Raw genomic sequence first — 14992 nt, 5'->3', positions numbered from 1 at the left:
AGAGGCTTATCTTACAGATTTACCCCTTATCTTGCAAGCTTCCTACATCCAGTACGTATATTTTTTTCCCAATTTACCATATGTTTCATGAAAAAAATATTTATGGCTGAAATATAAGAACATGCTTTTTCTCTCTATTTTTAATGCATTTACCATTCACAATTGGTTTTTTTGGAAGGCAAACTGCAACACAAATATTGTTCTAGTCGCAGCAATCTATGCTCTTATGCCAACACCAAAGAGATGCTACAAAGTGGGATTCTTGAGCTGCTGTAAGTGCAGTGGAGGTAGTAAACATGGTACAGTTTAGGACCTTTGAATGTTCTGAATAGCCCGGCTTATCAAGTGTTTGAGATTGAACCCCAGGAAATTTAATTTAGCCTTACTACTGCTACAAATCCCTTGCCATAATTCCAAGAGACATCTCGTTTGTAATAAGAAATCGTGGAAGAGTTCCAGCAATTGGCTTTAAAGGGCTGGAGGAAGGAATATTTCCTCCCCGCCCTGCAAACGGACTGGGCTGGGACAAGGCTGCCAGGGTGTGTTGTCACTATAAACCTTGGAGAACCTCTAGAAGGAAAAGACAAAAAAAAAAAAAAAGGCAAAATAAAACAGAGCCTTGCCAAGTGTGATTTACTGAAAGGGTGGGGTGAGTTAGTCCTCTCCCACTACCAGCAGCGCTTGTACAACCCAACAGCTCTTCTCCCGTAGCACGGGGCTTGCAGGGAAATCAAACACTATGGAGCTGCTACCTCTGACCAATTACTACAGCCTATGGCGTTCCACTTAGAGGAGAAAGGAAGTCCAGGTACCCCAAAAGGAAAGGTTGGGAGAGCTGTAGAAAGACAAAGAGCAGACTATAAAAATGGGAAGTTGCTAATTTTGTGCAATCCAGCTCCTACCTGGTGACTAAGGAAGACAAAAGGAGCCCAGCACATCGTGGGAAATTGCTGCTGAGCTGTACAACCATTACAGAGGGACAACCAGAAACATCCACGCAAGCCAAAAGTAGCTTCAAATGGCCTATTAATTCTGAATGCCTGTCAGCAGTTATTATCTGATGGGCCAGAGTGACCTGGCATCTACTAAAGAGAAAAAGAAGAAACCAAATACAATCATTACTTAAAAGAAACGGCCACAGAATCATTTCATCATGACTTTCATCCCCCTGTGCCTTTTAGCCCCACTTCACAATACCTTATTCCTCCAGGTAGCAACCCGCTCTCAGCTTGCTAGGGCTGCTTGTCCCTTCACTTCCCCCACCATCTTCTCCTGTCCCAGCTGCTGGGACCATATTTAGAAATGTGCAGGTCCCTCCCTCTCCCAGCTGACTTGAATTGGCTGTTACTTGCCAGCAGCTGGGGTTTCCCCTCACCAGCCCGAGACTTCAGGGGTTTCCTGTTGCCCCTGGCTGACTCAAAGCCTACCTGGGCGAGCAGATTTTAATTTCTCTGTAACCAAGGAATATCCTCCTGCTGACAGCGAAACCTCCTTCTTTGTGCTGAAAGGCACCATCTGCATTTGAAACACCGATTTGCATCTTTTTAAAAATGAATTTGCTGAGGCCAGGCTCCTAACCCCGTGCAGTGTGCGCTCGGTGAACAACTGTGGGAGGGAACTTTTCCTGAATATCAAAAATATTCAGCGAAAATGAATTTCAGAGACGCGTGTTGCTTTGCTTACAGAAACCAATTTTAAAATGAGCCTTGAGCATTCACAGCAAGATCTGCTGGGGAGTATTGAAAAATATTGAAATATTTTTCTCTTAAATAAAATTTTAATAAAGCTTGTAGTCAAAACTTCAAAACTGACTCTTTTCCTTCCAACTCCGGACAAGGTTGCAAATGAAATAGAAAAAAAGAAAAGAAAGGAAACTCCATCATTAATGTCTCTGTTCCAACAGACGTTTCAGAATTACCATTAATAGTTTTCAGTAAAATAAATAACCAAGAATCCGTGGGCTTTGGGCAGTTTACTTGACTCTGTGGGCATGCTTATGCAGTCGGGGAAGACAAACAATTGCTCGTGACGTGACTGACCCATCACCGCCGAATGCCTGGCTTGCAAAGGTGGATGGTAAGTGCTGGCTGTTTGCAGGGAGCGTTTGCGGCAGGCTGGGCTGCTGGGGAGAGGTGGGATCACTCCAAGCAACGGCCGAGCCCTGGGCAGAAGAGTGGGGTTGTGTGTAATGCTGCACCGATGAGCTCTGTTGGTTTCGGTCCTGGTGCTGGCATCCTTGCTAGACTCTGCGGTTTAAAAACCTTGCCCCAAATCTTCAAAATTTTTTTCTAAGATGTCAGTAAGCACCATTCAGCCCCACGTGCCTCCCTGTCTGGCAGGGCAGGTCGTTTATCTCGTGTTCTGCACCTTGGGGTCCAGCTTGGTACCACGTACAGAACAAGCCTGAGAAACCCGCCAGCACCCCTGTCTTCAGTCCATCTTCAGCCACCAACATTTGCAATCTGAAACTCCGTTGCAGCAAGAAACTGTGGTAAAGCTGGTGGTGAGCCAACTTCTGGAGTGGAGGTCCATATCTAGGGACTGCTTGTGAATTGGCATTAAAGAGGCACTAGGGAAAAAAAAAAAAAAGGGAAGAGTTTAATAATCGTGCAGGTTTGGATGTGGACCATGCCAGCATGCACGAGCACCAACTTTTCTTCATGCTCCCTCCCCACATAAAGTATTTTCTTGTCTCGTCACGGTGGGTGCAAAGACCTCCTGGCGAGCATGGGGCAAGGAGGAGGAAGGGTGCTACCCTGGCATACACCATCCCAGCACAGCGCGGCAAGAAACACCCCGCTCCTTCCTTCTGTAGTTAAAAAAAGCCTTATAATTTAAAAAGGCTTACGCTGCAGCAGCTAAGACATCAGTGCTTTTTCACTGGGTTTTCTGCCTGGGGGTACTGACAACAGTCAGAAATTTGCCTGGAAGCAATAAACTAAGCCAAAAAAAAAATAAAGCACGAGTGAAAGGCACAATTGAAAGTCATATCTGAAGAGGCAAGACACCGTGCCAAAGCAGTCAGCAGCCCAGTGGATATTTTAGACTGTTTAATCCTTCAAATATATGCCAAATTTATACCTGCAAGTCCTCAGCTGACAGCTGTGCTTCAATGAGGGGTTCACTCCAGAGAAAAGCAAATGTCGGTACCTTCCTTCCACTGGAGCTTCTGAAAATAACAAGTTATAACTAGTTAATAGTAATAATTGCAATACACCACAAATAATTGGATCCCTAATAATCCTGTTTTGGGGAGCCATGGTCCAGGAAGTAGCTTTGCCCATCCGTAAAACTGAATTACTTTATGAGGAACCCCCCGGTGTTTGAGATAGCAGGCTGCTGGCAGAGCAGAGCTGGGGGCAATCCCTACCCAGCCCCTTCCCTGTGCTTTTTGGTAAAAATCGGACCATTTTGCTGGGTGATGCCTCCAGAAAGCAACTCTGCAGCAGCCTGGGAAATGGGATGATGGTGAAGCGCTTTGGCTTTAACCGTGGAAGGGAAGGCTTGAAGAGAGTGAGGGGTGCGGAGAGAAAGCGGCTGGTAATGTCGGAGGCAGAAAGACAAGTCTGCTGGTGTAAGGGCAGTGAAAGTCTGCTCCTGGGGGCTGGGGGCACGGCGGCGGCTGCGGCAGAAGGAGGGAAAGGGGCAGCTCGCCCACACGCCATGAATAAAAGTCTCCGTCAGGGAAAAGGTCCCTCCACGAGGCTTTTGCCTCGGCTGGGCAAGGGGGACCGAGCATTTTGCGTGGTTTAGCGATGGTTTTTGTCAGAATTAGGTTGATGGTTGGACTAGATGATCTGAAAGGTCCCCTCCAACCTAGGCGATTCTAAGAGTCTATGCTCTATTTTCTTTGCAGCCCAGAGCAAGACCTGGGGCTCAGATGTCAGCCTGAACGGCTTTTCGCCTTCCTTGCGAATATTTAACCACTAAATTTTCCTTCTGTCAGCCGGCTGACAGGAGTGAGAACCCGGTGGAAAGCACAGGCCAGAAGGACAGGAATACATTTGCATTCCTTCCAAATGCCTCAGCGGTGCCGGGCCCACCCTTTGGCGAGCCCTCAAAGGCGCTCCTTGGCCAGCAAGGGACCAGGGGGACACGCACCCACCTCCGCCCCCACCCAGCACAGGCAGGTCCCTCATGCGAATATACAGGAGGAATAATTTTCTCCCCCTTTCTGGCCACTGCTGCAGGGTTCTCGTAGCAATGTTTTCTTCCAATCTCTGCTGCCCTCTGCTGATGCAAAGCCAAGGCAGAGAGGAGAGCTCTTGCGATGAGCCAAAGCCTCCGTTTTTTGCTGCAAAAGCTCACCCTCATCCTCATCCAAACACCAGCACAGCCACAGCCTGGGCTTTCCCCTTCTTTGTCCCCAAAACAAACTCTGAAGCCATAAGGCATGTCACTGGGGGAAGGATTTCTTGTTTAATCACACCACAATGATTTAGGAGGAGTTGATTTGCCCTCATTACCTCACATCAGGTTTTATCAACTTGCAGACTTGGATATTAAAAAAAAAAAAAAAAGAAGAAGAAAAAAACCCCCACGGGTAAAATGAGGGTTAAAGGCTTTGGCCTGAAACTGGGTCCCTGCATTTAGGATTTTCCACTTGAATTTTTCCCTGCACCAGGAGTAATTCTGGGAAACTTAGCCCTGACCCATCCGCTGCTGCTTACAACCCCACGTTTAGGTCAGGGGCTCGGGGGACAGAGTGGAGAGGGGAATATTCTCTAATCCCTGCCTGATGTGCTTTTTAAATAAATTAAGACAAAAGCTGCCTTCTTTATGGAGATTAAAGCTGTGAGAAGTGAGCAGGGATGGAGTCAGGCTGCTGCACGTGTATAACAGGCACCGTTTTTACCCAAGCGCCGCTGTTCCCATCACTGGCTGCAAAACAGATCTTTAAACCACCCAGAGACCGCTCTGCTTCTGTCTGTGCAGTGACCAGTTCAGAGGAGACAAAACCCTTTAAGCTGGCTCCTGGCTGAGGAGGCAGTGAGCCCTGTGTTGAACCTGCTCCTCCGCTGCCGTTCGGCATCGTCACGGCTAGCATCCCCGGCACAGCGCTGCTCAACAGGGCCCGGAGGGAAATGCTTCCCTACAGCACCCACCAGAGAGCTGGAAATTGCCAGCAGGCTATTCCCATGCCGATTCGCTTGGTCACGGGAGGGAGGCAATGTAGCCTTGTAGCGAACGCACCGACCCAGAAATCCAGACCCCTTTTCCTCTCCTGCATCTCTAGGAATGATGGCTTCATTCCTCGATGCTCGAATTGCTGCCTCTGCGGAGCAAGGGCATCGTTCCCACCGTAAAGCAGCTTGAGAGCTGTTGGTAACAAGATTTATGGTTATTGAGGAGTTATTTAGTACAGCTTTTAGATCCTGCTCCATTGATTTTGCTTTGCAGACTCTGTGGCTCCTGCCGCTATTACCGGTTAACTAACACCGGCCCTTCAGTAGCTTCTGGACGTGGTGTTTCTGAAGGAGGACCCCGGCACTCAGAGCTGCACAGAGAGAGGACCATCAGCCATGATCACCAGAGGATTTACAGTTTAAATTAAATCTTGAATATAAGCTTCTTTCTTTCTTTTTGTGCTATCCCCTTGGACTAGGGAACAACAAGGGAAAAACACAACCACCAACGCCGCATTTAACTCACGTGTTACTTAAGAGGATGAAATATCCTTCTCTGATGAGCTCCATGAAAAGTAACGGGTGATGGTAGCCCCTAAAGCAGGCCATTCCTCATCAGTCCTGTTGCTTGTATGACTTGTGGCCAGTTCAACACCCCTTGCCGAGCTCTGCTGCCCTGTGCTTCTCCGCTCTGCTCTGTGGTCCTCAGGGAAGGGCTTAGGGGTTGTGCAGTGGAGGGTTTCTCCAAGCTGATGCAAGTTTTCATCCTTAAGAAGGAGTTGCTTTAATCATCTAGGCTGCAGGGCAAAAAGAGGCATCTTGTTCAGGTTATGGTGTTTGGTTTTAGGTGAGGAGGTGGCTTGATAGCTGGTAAATGCACCTTCTGGCTCTGAGACTTTATTAGGTTGCATTACTTGGATAGCAACAAGCGATTTTCCCCCTTCAGTAAAATCTATACCATTTGGCTTAGTGGGATTAATAACAAATAACACACAAAAAAAGAAAGCAAATTTGCCACAAGCGGATTGCCTGAACATCCTTTGTGTGCGCGTGTTTCTGAGCGTGTGAAGGACAAGAGCCTGAGTCACTGAAGACAAAGGTCTCAGGAAGCCCAGATAAAACATCAAACCGCTCAGCAGCATTTCTGCTTTGTTTATGCAGTTGCCATTGGCCACTTGCCATTACTCCCTTCAAGTAGCCGAGCTGCCAGTTCATAGTCTGGTATGAAACAGCACACGTTCAGGGTCAGCACTGCCTGTGCTTTGCCTCCCTGGTCCCCCAGATTCGAATGAAACTGGTTAGGCTGGGAGGCGATGTTGCAGGATTCTCCGTTTCCTAATCCCAGCAGAGGCGGCAAACCGCCTCCAAGCACATCATCCTACCCTACAGTTGCCTTTAAACCCAAATCAAATACCAAAGAGGAGCTCAGCGCTCCACTTGCAGACCCAAAAGCTGGGTTTTCATTCAAGCACATTTGTTTTACTCCGGATCCCATTCACAAAGCGACACTGGACAGACGGTGCCTGCAGACAGGAGACGTGGTGGCAGGAGGCATGAGAACGCCCTCGCCGTGGTGGGAGTTTGTGTACTCTGGACCATCTCAGCAGCAGTGCTGGGCACTTCGCTCTTCAGGACACATGAAACCATCATCGAACTGCACTGACAGACTTTTGACTTTCATGTACTGGGAGAGAGTGGTCAATTCTTAATAAGGTAATTAAAGTTCCTCTTTAATAAACCAACACAAAACACTTTATGGCTCCCGGCTACTGGCCAGTGTAACTGAAGTTCAGATAAACACATTGACAAAGAAACATCCATTTCATCTAATGTTTATTGACCAGATTTTAAAAGCAGTAGGCTGATGCAGGAATTCTCTGGAGAGCTCGCTGCTGCTGCTGCTCTGCTGGGGGATGTCTCCAGGTTTTGGGCTCGCTGTGCTTTGCCGGCGTGCGGAGAGCAGCATCACAGCCTCCCGGCTCTCCTCCCAGAGATCACGGCTTCGCCGCTTTTCCACCGTCAGCTTCCATCTCTTATTGCGACAGCGGCTGAAAACTCAGTATGTGGCAGCCTGCCTTGAAACAGACAGAAAGGCTCGGCTTATCGCCGCTGAAACACGATTCTCTGTGTTCCTTGTTAGGGTACCGTGCTAATTAATATCTCGGAAGGGGCTGTCGGGAGGGCGTGCTGATTTAGCGTGAGTCCAGCGGAGAGGGGCTGGGTGGAAGTGTGATGCTGGAGCTGGTTTCTTTCTTTAACTCCAGATTTCTTTGCCTCTCTACAGCAGCAGCTTTCTGCCTGCACTTCTCTAGCGCTCTCTCCGTCACAGCCCTGGACATCACAACAACTTTGGTTTCTTAAAGACAGACACAACTATATTTATACTGCATTATTTTCGCCCATAAATATCACAGATGTGAAGACAGTACAAGAAGTAAGTCTTAACAAAACCGATCCCCCCACACTCAGCCCTGGCATTACAAGATGCTTCTGAATAATCTGGAGATTTCAGGTCAACAAAAAGGCTGTTAAATCACATCCATGAGGATCTCTTTCTGAATTTCTGAGCGTAGCTGGATGGCAAGAGGATGGTGGCCTACTCCTGCGGTAATTTTTTTTCTGGAGAACAGACTTTCTCAGTTTCTGCTACCTGCTTTTACCCTTCCTTTGGCATCCCTCGTGCCCTCCTGCCTTGTTGCAACTGCTGAAACCCTTCGGGCCTGCCTTGTTTCACCTCTCTGCTGCATCCACCTCTGCCCCTTCCAGGCTGCACCTCCTGCACTGTTCTCATTTTCTCCTCCACTGTCAGTGGTGTTTCCGCTACATCACTTCCAGCGCCGTATGCTTCTCCCTCTTGCATCTGCCTCTTCCTCCCCACGGCTGTCGGCTTTTTTTTGGCCCTCCTTTCACTGGAGCAGGCAGCCAGTTGGTATTCCCACACTGGAGGAAGAGCGCTTGTCGCAGTTCTCAAATTCCCATTGCTAACAGCCAGTCTCCTTCGGTTACCCAAAAGGGAGATCAGCGGACAAGTTTTCAGCTGCCAGCTAGCAGGCATCCTCAGGAGTATTCTCTATTTCTGTCGACATGCTACCACTGCATACCGAGATCGTATATCCTAGTATTTTTCCATGGGAAAAGACAAATTACCCAGAATCTTGTGACTTTCAAAAAGCCATCACTGATTATCTTGCAGTTGCAACCAGGAATGTCTCGAGGAAACCTGTACTTTTGAATGCAGCAAGGCGCACACACGAAGATTTGTCTTGTTGGCAGGATTGCAATTTGCATTTGTGCTGCCAAAAGGCAAATGCCACTCTGGGCCAGCTGAAAACGTACCAGTAACTCCAACTCTCTAAATAATCCAGATGTGTGATTGACTGGTGTTGCCCACTTCATACATTGTAACAGGAGTCTCTTGGGTTCGCATCTTCAGATGGGACCAGCAGGATGTACCTGGAGGTTTGTGTCAGCACCAACCAACCCAAAGCAACCGAATCCCCCAGGGCTGGGTTCAGGGAGCGCTGTCTGGGTTGGCCAACGCTCTGCCGGGGAGGCAAGGGCAGGTTTGCGGGGGGGGACAGGCAGCACAGGAGACCCTGCAGACACATCCCTGCCAGAGCTGTCACCCCCTTCCCGCCCTCCTTCCCCTGCCTGTGTGCAGACACCCCCGTACCCCATCCACACACCCTGCCCCAAGGTTGCAGAACAGCCCTGGCCGCTCGCCTCCAGCTTTGCGGAGACCTGCCCACGGTGCTCCGATTGCAGCATTCAGCCGCTCTCCAGTGCTCGCTTTCTGCCTCACCATCTGCTTCTAAATATATTCAGTTAACATGTTATTTTGCAGGGGCTGTTGGTACATGAGAGGAAGCAGGTTTAACAATCACCACCATGCTCTATTTCTGAAAAGTCAAATACTACATACCGCATTTCCTTTGGTGAGTTCAAGTGCTCTGACCTTTACAACTCCACAAAGTGTTGGGAGGCAGGGAAGCGAAAGCATGGAGAACACCATTGCTTGTGCTGGTCCTACATCTGTTTCGCCCCAGGCAGCTCCTCTCTCCCGCTCTGGGTTTGACCATGCTCTGCAGACATGCTGGATGCACCACCATCCAAGGCTGTACCCCCCGGGGCAGTGAAGAAATCAGTACAGAAGAAGTGAGATGATCATGGTCTCCTATTTCCAAGGAAGCTCAATACTCCCTCCTTGGTGGGGGTGGTGGCTCCACAAGGTCTGAGGTCCTCCGGACCAGGCTAGCTCCACCGTGGGGCTCAAAGCCAGACAGATTTGGCCCCTTCTGCTCTCACAGGGTGGCATTGCCAAGATCTGTCTCTGCTCTGTCCCCACCATGAGAGGACACGCAGTTCTGGGAGCCCAGATGACCCCCGTGGCTGGCACAGCACAGGTGAGGAGCTGGGGCAGCCCTGAGAAAGCAGTGTGTGTGGCACTGAGAAAGCAGAGCATGGCAGACTGCACGCAAAGACTTGGCAAGCCATAAAAACACAGTAACTTTAGCTGGAAGTTGCAACACGCTCCTCCAACGGGAAATGCACGCCACGTGCGTTTATCGGAGTCCTGGATCTCTGTATTCTGCCATACTAACACCCTTTCCAGTATGCCTTACAAAGCAAATGTTATCATAGAGGAAGATGCATCTCTGCAATTACCACCCATATGCCCTGAGCCTCACCTCCCTTTAGTGGAGGTGCAATCCAAAGGATGACGAAGACAACAGACATCTCAAAACTGCCTGGGTTAGTCCAGGCTCTGTTTGCCCAACTACACATCATAAAAAGGTAAAAAGAAAATCCCTTCTCAAGACTGTCTGTAAACTGCCATATAAATGAACTTTTTCATTTTTTTTACATATACGTATGTAAGTTTTGTATATATGTAAAGTATATTTACATACGTAGACATGTTAAAGCCTTTGGTAGGGTTGAATGATCCCTACAGGCTGAGCTATTTGAATTTCCCAAGATAAGACTTAAGCACCTAATTTTATTTGCTGGACTGAGGACATTAATCTAAGATATTTCTATGAAAAAAACTCATATTTTTCAATAGTTGAAATTCTTAAGGCCTTAATCAGGTTAGAGGGATTTAGAAGCTAGATTGAGATCTGCATCACATGGGAAAGAGAATTGCTTTTTCCTAACTGCCTCCAATAATGATTATAAAAGGAAAGAAAATCCTACCATTTCAGCAGACTTCTCTTCTCCAAGTCCACACAAGACACGCTCCAGCAGCCAGGTGCCACCCTTCTGGTTTCCAAGAGCTCTGTAGCATTTCAATGCATTACTGCAGAAAACAGATGTATTTTTATGGTAATCATTTTAACACCTTTGACATTGTTTTGTAACTACCTTGGATCCTGTTACGCTTCACAAAGCTGCAGAGAGAGATGAGGGCTGACAAGTCTAAATTTAAGGAGCAGAGAAGACCTGCCTCGCTTTCTGGCAGTGCCACTGGCTCCCTGTGTGAGCGAGTACATCACCCAGGGTCTGCGCAACACCTCGGCCTCGCCCAGCAGCCCTTCTTGCCCCAGCCATGTGTTTCAGGAGAAATTGTGGACCTGTTGGAGCAAGTCCAGAGGAGGCCACGAGGATGATTGGGGGGTGGAGCACCCCTCTGTGAGGACAGGCTGAGAGAGTTGGGGTTGTTCAGCCTGGAGAAGGCTCCAGGGAGACCTTCTAGCCCCGCTTCCAGTCCCTTAAGGGGCTACAGGAGAGATGGGGAGGGACTCTTGATAAGTTAGTGGAGTGATAGGATGAGGGGTAACGGTTTTAAACTGAAGGAAGGGAGATTTAGATTAGATATTAGAAAGAAATAGGGTGGTGAGACATTGGCAAAGGTTGTCCAGGGAAGTTGTGGCTGCCCCATCCCTGGAGGGGTTCAAGGCCAGGCTGGACGGGGCTTTGAGCAACCTGGTCTAGTGGGAGGTGTCCCTGCCCAGGGCATGGGGGTTGGAACTAGATGATCTTTAAGGTCCCTTCTGACTCTAATCATTCTATGATTCTATAAATTTTCTGGGTGCTGGTCAGGATGAGAAAGTCGGTGGCATCCAGGCATGTTTCCATCACATGCTACAGCGTTGCACTGAGTCTGCACCCACCTTCTGTGGCCATGCAAGGGGCCAGGGATGGTCAGGGCTAACAGATGATCAGCGTGGTAATGTGTTATGTGGGCAGGCCAAGCTTAAACTTTATGCTTTGCTTTGGGCAACTGTTTCTGAATAATAATGGAAATTAACCCTTCAAAACAAAAAAATGGCCTTTTCAACCAGAATTAAAAATCTAGTGGTATTTTTTATTTCTGTTCCAAGTATTCTGCATTTCCAGTGGGAAACCAGGGTGGTGGGGGAGATGATAAAGATATCTGGGGTTTGTTAAAAAAAAAAAAAAAAAAGTATTTAATTTTCAGAGATCCATGTATTGTTTGGTAAGCTCTGAAAATGTGTTGCTATAGAAAATGAAAAAAATTTGATGACCGTATTTTGTAAAAGAAAAAAAATAAATTAAAATGCCATGAGAAATCTAGAGAGAGGGCCTTCCTCTGGCCCTGCCCTCAGCTGGGACCGTCCCCTGGCTGTCTTTAACCACCTCCAGCTCTATGCTGGCCCACGAGAGCTGTGGACAATCACTCTGCAAGCAGCCACAAAAGCCTCTGGGTCAATGTGTGCCTCAACAGCAGTGTTTGTATTTGACAAATTCTCTGCTTATGAGATCCACACATTATGTTCTCTCTTTCTTGTGCTACAAGCATTAATCAGAGAAGCCTTTCTGGAGGGAGGAAATTGATGGTGAGTTGAGGATTACACCTGCAATGTGATTTTGCTACTAATATTTCTGCACTGTGACTTCTGCCACATCCAATGTCAGCAGTGCTCCTTGGAGAGGATCTCCTCCGAAGCCATCTGCTTGTGCCAGTGATACCTCATGCACGTTGGAGAAAACAAGCAGAATTCTGCTCCCGCTCCCCCTCCCCGCCCCCCGTCCAACAAGCCGGAGCCAATAAAGGCTAAGCCAAGCTAAGGAAATAAATATCATGCTGGAATACCAAAGCCCTCACTCCCCTGAAACAGAAGGTAAATATCTCTAGTATTTACTGTACCAAAGTTATATTGGAGAACGTTCCCACAGAGACACTGACTCAAAGGGAAGTGTTATCGGGGTTTCGCCTAGCACATGGATTTAAGTCCCAGCTGCAAAGCCTTCTGCCATCTCCTAAGGACAGGAGGGACTGGTGCGGCCAGGGTCACCCAGCCCCCGGCTGCCTGGGTGAGAAGCAACAGAGCATTCCTGAGACCTGGGGAAAAGAATAAAAGTTAAAGATAAAAATAAAAATACTCAACCTCCATTTTGTCCTTATCATAACTAAGGATTTGGTTAAAATTCAGAGGCACATGCCAGCTCCATTGACCCATCTCTCTCCGGCTCATCACGCTGCCAAATCCCTCAATATTGCAACTGCCCTGAGGCGTGGGGTCTTGCTGCCCTGGCACAGGGATTTCCCCGGGAACATCAGCAGCCTTGCTCCAGACACAGGGTGAGATCTGGTTGGGATTCACACTTCCCTTGCTGCTGGGAGGCCAGGTCTGTCCCACAGCTTGGCTGAACGTAGGACCTGGCAGCACAACTGAGGCTGAACAACTGATGCTTCTGGAAAAAGAGGGCAAGATGAGGACTTACTTCTCGCTAGCTACACCCTCAGTCCTCTGCTAACCTTTTGCCACTGCTTCAGACCCTCTGATGGCTCAAATCCCCGTGGAGCTGCAGGCGCTTGCTGCAGCATCAGACCAGTATTTCCCAGTGTGCTCCTGACTCGGTCTTGGGGTGCAGGACGTAGCAGGCAGAAGCTGGCATACGCAGCTCTGCAAGCTGCTTTCCCTAGGAAGTTCTTCCTAAACTACATGATTCTGGATCAAATAATTACATTTCAGGAAGAAGGTGAGAAAAAGAAATGCCTTATGGGATTTGCTTTGCTTCTAGGGAAATTGAAGATGGCGAGACACCAACAAGGTAAACATTCTCAATGCTAGCACAGAGCGGCTGCTTCACACATGGCACCCTTATCCTCAGTGAATTGCACTGAGCAACTGAGGATGTGCAATGCCGTCCCAAGAGCCTCATCGCTCTCTTGCAGAGAAAGCATCCTGCCCTCCCCAACATCTCAGTCTCAGCCCTCTCTGTCACCATGCCACAATGTACCTGCATGTTTTCAGTTGCCTCTTTCACTACTGTCCTCCAAAATCCTCTTTCCTCAGATCTTGACAGGTCCATCACCCTCTAGATAGAAGCTGCCTGCTGTCACCAGAGCCATATCCACACTTTCTGGATGTTGGCTTTGGAAGGTGCGCAGGATAGTCTGAGCGGTGATGCAGGGCAGTCCCCCACCAAAAACTGGAAACAGCAGCAAACCCCAAACCCTGTCGGTAGCCCCAGTTCCCACTTCCACAGCAGGGAGCTTGGAGCGCCAGCCCTCCTCCATCCTGTTTTGCCCTGGGTGATACTGGCCAGGGAAGCAGGGCTGCAGGGGGTTGGTGAAGGAGCGTGGTGATGGGAGCTCCTCTGGGCGTTCCTCAGAGCAGCATTCCCACCAGGCATGCCAGCACAGGCAAAGACAGGAAGGAAAAGTATCTATTTTCCTACCTTCCGAGATCTAGAGCTTGACTCGTTTCGCTCCTCAGACCCACTCCAGCACTTTCAGCCTGTCTTTTGGAGATAGGCTGAGCTGGACCCCAGCTTTCAATATCCTTCATGTTTTATAGCTTCTAATCATGTCCCAGCTACTGTTTCATCCCACGTTGGATAGAAATCAGGATCCCCTGACATACTCCCCCCTGCTCTGACTTCCCCTTCTGGTACTCAATGCACCTGGTCAGCAAAGAATCCCTTTGAGTTTTGCTACTTGGTGAGAAAGCAGTTGATCTGTGTCTCATTTTGCTGCAGAGCTGAGTGTAGGTGTTTTCTCATTGCCAACTACCCCTCAGCTCTCCTGAGGGGACACGCATGTCCCCTGAGCTCGCTCGGTGCAGTGAATCCTCAGATGCTACCAGCAGTCTAAGCATTTATCACTAGTAACATGATTTCCTGGGGACTGGAAGGTAACCCAGACCACAGATCTGAAACGAAAAATCAGAAAAAACCTGTGCTCATTAAATATGTCATATCTCACAGTAACAACCTCCTTTAAAACAAAAAAACCTAAAACACTCTTGGAGTCTATGCCTGGCATTCCTCTCCATCCATGGAGAGCAGAAGAGCCCAAAAGTACTGACCAGGGCTGGATTCAGAGAAACTGTAGGATTTGTCCTAAAAGGGGTAACTTTTACAGCCTTCATCACAGTTTAGCCTACAGTATTTTGGCCCAGAGCTGGCTGCCCACCAGGATTGCTGCGGAGTCTGAAGCCGAGCTCCCTTTTCCAGGCTGCACACGTGCGTGGTGCAGATGGAGACGCCGAGGGGAAAAGCAGCTGTGGCAATAAAAAAAGCTTGCGCTGCTTGAAACTCATCTGACTTACAAAAACTAACTTACTAGAAGTAGCCAGACTGCAGTGAAAAAAGTTAATCACCCTTTCTCTTCTGTAAGTATAACAGTTAATAACCGTATTTGATTTTTTTTTTAACTGCTCCCAATCTGAGACTCCACTTTCCAGATTCCAGCCCAGACAGAACTTCTGCTGACGAGTTATGAACCCTGAAATTGGACACAGAGACGTATATGACTGCAATAGAAACGATGGCACTGCCTTGGTTGGAAAGGAGCAAGATCACAGCTTATAAATATCTTCAAGGTGACAGTATATGAGAAGGCAGGGAATTATTCATAATTTGAACAGATAGCAGGAGAGAGAGCACTAACTTAC

The sequence above is a fragment of the Larus michahellis genome, chromosome 3, assembly GCF_964199755.1.
Source record: "Larus michahellis chromosome 3, bLarMic1.1, whole genome shotgun sequence".
In the NCBI taxonomy this organism is placed as follows: Eukaryota; Metazoa; Chordata; class Aves; order Charadriiformes; family Laridae; genus Larus; species Larus michahellis.
Note: the sequence above shows the minus strand (reverse complement) of the source record.